Genomic DNA, 6,823 nt, shown 5'->3' with positions numbered 1-6,823 from the left:
GCGTGAGCCGGGGCTGCATCTTGCCCGCGAGCGTGCGCTGCTCGCAGCCTGCCGCGCGCAGGCGAGCTGTGCCTGTTCCTCGCGAGTGGGTGAAGCATGGCCTGCTCGGGCTTCCGCAGCCTCGCGCGCGAGCGGGCAGCCCCTCGTCGCGCGCTCTGACGTGCTCGCGACCGCGTCCAATGCTTATCAGCTCAGTCCGTCTCCCCATGCTCTGCGTCTGTGCAAAAAATCTACCCCAAAAAAACTCGGTTGCTTGTCCCCTACCCGTTGCCCTTTCCCGCAGTTCATTGGAGGCTACCTGCGCGGGAAGTTGCCTTAATATTTGAAAAGAAGATACAAAGATTTAGCTGCGGCTTGAACCCTTTACATGGAGGTCAAAATCACAAATAAAGTTTCAAACCCACCGCTGAGCCACCATGGATTCTTGTAACTATGGGCACAAATATTATTTAAATGGAAAAGTAAAATATAAATTAATAATAAAACAAATAATTAATGATTTCACATCGTAATTGGATATTTAAGTTGTTGTTTTCTGTGGTCGAATCAAAATAAAAACGTCTTAGGGTAAAAAAAAATTAGGTTTAAAAAGTTCGTGGTACAAAAAATGTGTCAAAACATGAGAAAAATGTAAAATTAAGGGTTCAAAAAGCCCCCCAAGCTCCTTTGGATCTTGACCACCGCATTCGTCTCGAAAAGTTATGCAGTTTGAAAAAACAAAACACCTCAATCGGACCTCCGAGCACAAAGTTATCGCATTTCAAAGATTTCGACCCTTTCCAAACAGTGCCCCGGGCGCCAATGACACTGAAACGCACCGTTTCTTTTAACTTGCTATAAAAGGGACCTTTCCTCACATATTCCCGCACAAATGAAGCACACTTTTTCAGCTTCCCCCCAAAACCATATTATTCTCTCCAGTTCCCATTCATCTCCCATCACCTAATTTCGTATTCTTTCCCCCACAAAATCATTGTTCCTCTATTTCCTTCTCCCCTCTCGGGCAACCAGCAATTCAGCTCAAGTTATCTTTATACTTCGTCATTTTGTTTTTGCAGGAACTGGAATTATGGGTACACAAATGGCACCAATTCTCTGGGTATGTTTCGTTTTTCTCCGTTTAATTTTGTATTTGATTTCAACTCTGGACAAGAGTACATCTGCTCCTGTTGTCTGATGAATTTGATGTTTACATTATGCTAACTTTATCTCGGCATGGAGTTCCCTGTGAAAGGATTAAGGATGCCTCTGCATTTTTATTACAAGTATTAGATTGACTTGTGCCGTGGAGCTCTTTTTTTTTTCCTTCTTTTTTTTTTTACCAGATAATTCTTCCTTTTCCTGATTTACATTTGCATACTTCTCATTTGCAAGTATTTTTTTGCTGCCATTGGTATATTTTGCTGTAAAAATCAAACTGCTTCCTTTATGTTCGTGCATTCTTCTTACTCTGATTTAGATGGCGAAGGTTTTAAGCTAACTTTTTATGTCAATTTTTAAATGGGTTTCTAATACTGTTCAAGCTGCGGCCTTTACTTCGTTAATCCTTTTTTGTTTTTTAAAGCAGTAATTTTACTATGCCAACTTTTGATTATACTGTAGATGCTGCGGAGTCTACAGATAATGGTTTAAGAAATCCCGTCATCCTTTGCTTCTAAGACGATAATGCTGCAGAGTTCATAACCTGCTGTGATTTCCATTATTCTCAACTTTCTGATAATGCTGTTCATAAGTAAACAGTTCTGAAATTTGCACATGAAAAAGGAGTGGAGATAGAAGAAATAGATGTTGGTAAAGCCTAAGCATTGGAGAATAATTACTTACGTTACTGTTACTTGGCTTTACAGTTGTGGTCACTATACTATAACACTGTATATCCGTTTCGGTTTTTGTTACCTTTAATGTCCATGACATGTTGCTTTTAATTCATGTTTTTAAAAAATTATGCTTCCTCAATCCTTGTATCGGAGATGCATGTACCATATTGAAATCTTGAAATCTTTTACATCTGCAGCAGCCCGCTGGAGCAAGGCCTGCCTCGTTAATTATGTAACAGAGGTGGGATTTGTCAGATGGTGATTGTGGTGGAGGAGAAAAAATAGATGGTGCCAAATTTAAACATAATAATCAAATCCTAATTGATTCGCCTAAAGAACATTAAAATTTTTTGTATTATTATTATTATTATTATTTTTGGTATTGATCATCTCTTAAACGAATTTGTAGGAAAATCACCAGTAATCCTTGATAAGAATTCAGCAGCTGACATATTTTTTGTTTTCTTCCCTACTTTCTCTGACAATGTAGTTGATTACTTTTTTCTTACTAAACAAGTTTTGTCCACATAGATTTTTCTGATAAGAAATCACAAACTTTCACGTGTATTTTCGTCTAAAGAAATTTTATGAGTTAAGATTTTTTTTTCTCTACAGTATGGATATAGATTCTAACATTTCTTTGGTCCAACTGCATACAGGATGATGATGTCAATGATGCTCGAGATGCTGGAAGCGTTCAAAGAGTAAGAAATATGCAATTTGAAATGTGTTACATTTAGTAGTACTTCCTTCAATGCTATCATTCTTTAAAAATTTTCATTGGTTACATGCTCGTATGAAAAATTTCTGATTACTAATATATAAAATCATGAAAACATAGGTCCAGTTGTTTAATATGTTCTTGCTTTCCTTTTCCCAAATGGCATTATATTTTCAATGTGGTTGCCGATGCTATTTGCAAATATTTTACCTCTTCAGATATCGCAGAATCATCAAGTCCGTGTAAAGAGCATGGAAATGTTCAAAGTAATAGCTGCCCTTGAGCAGAAGGGAGTCTTTACCTGCATTGCTCCAATGCCGGAGAAAGCGAACTAACGTTTGAAACCAGTGAACAGGTACTGGTTTGCTTTTAAATTCCTGAAATTATGCTGGTTATTGACAATTTCATATCTCATTCTCCACTTTCATCAACTCCTCCGGCATATGTTTATTGCACAGAAAAGACAAATAGGTTCAGCTAAGTTCAGTGGAATTCTATTAGGGATTGCCTTGTTAATTAATTAATTTATTTTTATTGTTTTTCCAAAGAATAAGTGGTTGCCAATTGCGTTAATTTGTTCCTATGCATCAGCCAAATACTAGAAAATTAGGAGGCCAAACTGAAGGCTATTGCTTCCTCAATTGCAACCCTTTTCTTTATTTATTTTTTAAAAATTGTGATCCTCTCATAATTTAAATAAAATCAATAATATACCCACAAAGAATATTGTATGACACCACAGGCAATATTCGCTACTATACATGTATTTTCAATAGAGTTTATTTATTTGTGCTTCAATCAATACGACAATCATCCTGCTATTCATTCATGGTGTAAGAGAGGAAGACAAAATCCTAGCCTTTAAATCATAATTGATTCAATGGTTGAGGTTAATGTTGTTGATACAATAGTTTGGTTTGAACTCTATTTTTCTTCTCTTGTAGTCAAATATTTGCTATTCATGTATAACAATGCTACTTACATTGGAGAGAAATTGGCAGATAATATAAAATATGGAAATAAAATGGATGTAATCTCTCCCTCATGTTTTCACGAGCATGAAATATTATGTGTGTACTGGTTCATTATACCATAAATTTTGGTATGCGAATTATATATGAACTTAACTTTTCGGCCACACTACTAGTCAAACCTACGCATCTAAAAAGAAGAATAACACGCAGTGCATAGGAAACAAAGAAAAATTATAAACTACATAATAAGTTTTATTGAAAGAAATTTTTTGTTCAGATACATACATCAACATTGAAAATATTAGACCGTTCAAAGTAATATTTATGTATATTATCACTAATACAACACTAGTTGTCAAGTGTGAACGGCAAATTGTTACTAAATAACGTTAAAGTACTCAGGTACACATCACTATAAAGCCATTTCTTGAAGCTATGATTACTCATAATAAATTAATTAATTTTGGGTAAAAATATTTATCTCATGTTTGGCAAGCTTAATTGGATTGGATTAATGGGGGTAAATTTAAATTTAATCCTAAAAACATAAGATTAATAACTTTATTTCACACGTGTTTAGATGAGACAATATTTAAAGAATTTTTTTTTCAACTCATGAGACTCTTATTTATATCATTTTTTTATTTACACCTAATATTCATTAGTTCAATTTTGGTTTATGATTTACTTAACATTTGTTTTTATTTATTATCTATGATCTAATTAAATTAGTGACTTCACTTCAATTCTTTAAGTCCGAAGATGGTGGAAGCTTTGATATGCTCACAAAATTGGTTACGTAACTCTGTTGTCTCATTACAAGATGAACCAATAATGGAGGAGCTCGAGTTTTATAAAGCCATGATGTCAGGTAACTGTTTATCATAACAAGTTAAAAAATTTATTTTTTATTTAATGTAGAGTTTGGATCAAATACAACAACGGAGACGATGGCTTTGAATTGATATTATTCTTATGATTTTGGTATGAATCATCTTTATAACTTTTCAACATTATAATTTTTTATTATTTATTTGTTGGTGAAGGAGCAGACTCAGTTGATCATCGAATTGTTTTATTAAAGTACTGCGGATAGGAGTGATTATGATGGATTGCTTTGATACTTGAATTAAGATGTTTTATCTTGTTTTGATTTGTATTGACATTATTATAGTTTGTATTGTAATATGGTTAGTACTACTAGTTTTTTTTTTCTTTTAATTTATTTGTCGATGTCATGTTTGTGGAAGTTTATTATTAGAGCTTAATTTAATTCTTTCTTTTAGTTTTTTATCCACAATATTTTTCATATTTTAATATTAAATTAATAATTAATAATTATTATAATTTTGATATAATTAAGTTTATCAAAATAAAAAATATTTTAATTATAAAATTCAAACTAAACCCAAATGAGTTAGTTTGGGTTGGGTTAAAAATATTTGGGCTAATTTAGGATGGGTCAAAACTTTTATGATTTGGTTTGGATTAACTTAAAACTCAATCCAAACCAACCCATGCCCACCCGTAATTGTGACATCTGAGGTTGGGTCACATAAGTGAAAAAGGGGCTGAAAGAATTAGAAAAACAAAGAGCTCTAGATAATGATAAGGTAAATATTTTGGAGTTTTGTGAGGAATGTGTGCTACGAAAGTCCTCAAGAGCTAGTTTCAAGACTGTAATGCATACGAAAAAAATGATTATATACATTCACAAGCAGATCTTTAGGTGGAGCTAAGTACTTTTTATCTTTAGTTGATGACTTTTCTAGGATGGTTTAGGTTTATCCTTTAAGAAGCAAAGATCAAGCTTTGATAATTTTAATTATTGAAAAGTTTTGATCGAAACTCAAACAAATAGAAAATACAGAGTATTTAGGTGGAGCTAAGTACTTCTATCTTTAGTTGATAGACTTTTTTAGGATGATTTGGTTTATCCTTTAATAAGCAAAGATCAAGCCTTTGATACTTTTAATAACTAGAAAGTTTCGATCAAAACTCAAACAAATAGAAAAGTCAGAGGACTTAGAATTGACAATGGTTTGGAGATCGTAACAGTCAATTTGATGATTTTTTTTGACAAAAATGATATTCTTAGGCATAAGACAGTAGGCTTACATATGAGCAAAATGGTTTGGCTGAAAGAATGAATGCAACTCTAATGGAAAAAGTTAGGTGCATGTTAATTCATTTGAAGCAACCTAAGGCATTGTGGGCTAAAGATTTAAACACAACATGTTATCTCGTTAATAGAAGTCCCTAAACTATTTTACATTTCAAAACTCCTTGTGAGATATGGTTAGAGAAGTTTGCAAAAGTTTTGGTGTCCTGTTTATACACACTTAAAACAAGGCAAACTTAAACCTAGAGACTTGGCAAACTTAAACCTAAAGACTTGAAATGTGCCTTCTTGAGGTATTTTGATGGGGTCAAGACTTATAAGATTTGTTGTACTATTATGAAGCCACACAAGTGCATAATTGGTAGGGATGTGGTCTTCAATGAAACTGAAATGCTGAAGGATCAAGTTGCTACACAAGTAGATGTATAACAATTCCAAAACTTGATGAATCTCATTTTGAGTGGAATTATCTTGAATTAAGGATGTTCATGACAAAGATCATAATGAATTTGATGATTAACAAAATATAAGGCTACTAACCCAATATCAAGACAAATTTCCATTCAAGAATATTAACTCAGCGGGGATAAATAGAAGAGGACAGTGAAGGCACTTAAGAGATTGGAATATGCTGACTTAATAACGTATACCTCCACAAGTAGCATATGAATTAGATTATAAAGAATTAAAAATTTATGCAGAAGTTGTTGCAATTCAAAATTCAATTGAGCACATTTAGGCTATGTATGATGACATGAAATCTCTTTATAAGAATGAAACTTAGGAGTTTATTCAGAAACTAGAAAGTAAGAAGATAGTAGGCTGCAAATGGATTTTCATGATCAAAGAAGGTATTCTTGGTGTTGAATGAAGAAGGTTCAAATCTAGGCTGATTGCCTAAGCATTCATGCAAAAAGAAATGATTGATTTCACTGAAGTATTCTCTTCATACAACATGTCTCAATTAGAATAATCTTATCACTTGTTGCTGTCAATGGCATGCATCTTCAACAGATGGATTTCAAAATTGCTTTCTTACAAGAGAAGCTTCAAGAAGAAATTGTAATGTCACAACTTGAAGACTTTTTGACCTTAAGAATTTAGATTGGGTTTGTTTATTGAAGAAATCCCTTTATGGCAAATTTGACAGCCATATGCAGAAGTTGCATTTTCATAGATACAATTATGA

This window comes from Citrus clementina, unplaced genomic scaffold, assembly GCF_000493195.1.
Source record: "Citrus clementina cultivar Clemenules unplaced genomic scaffold, Citrus_clementina_v1.0 scaffold_1, whole genome shotgun sequence".
NCBI classification, from domain to species: Eukaryota; Viridiplantae; Streptophyta; class Magnoliopsida; order Sapindales; family Rutaceae; genus Citrus; species Citrus x clementina.
The sequence above is the reverse complement of the archived record's forward strand: the minus strand, read 5'-3'. Positions refer to the sequence as shown.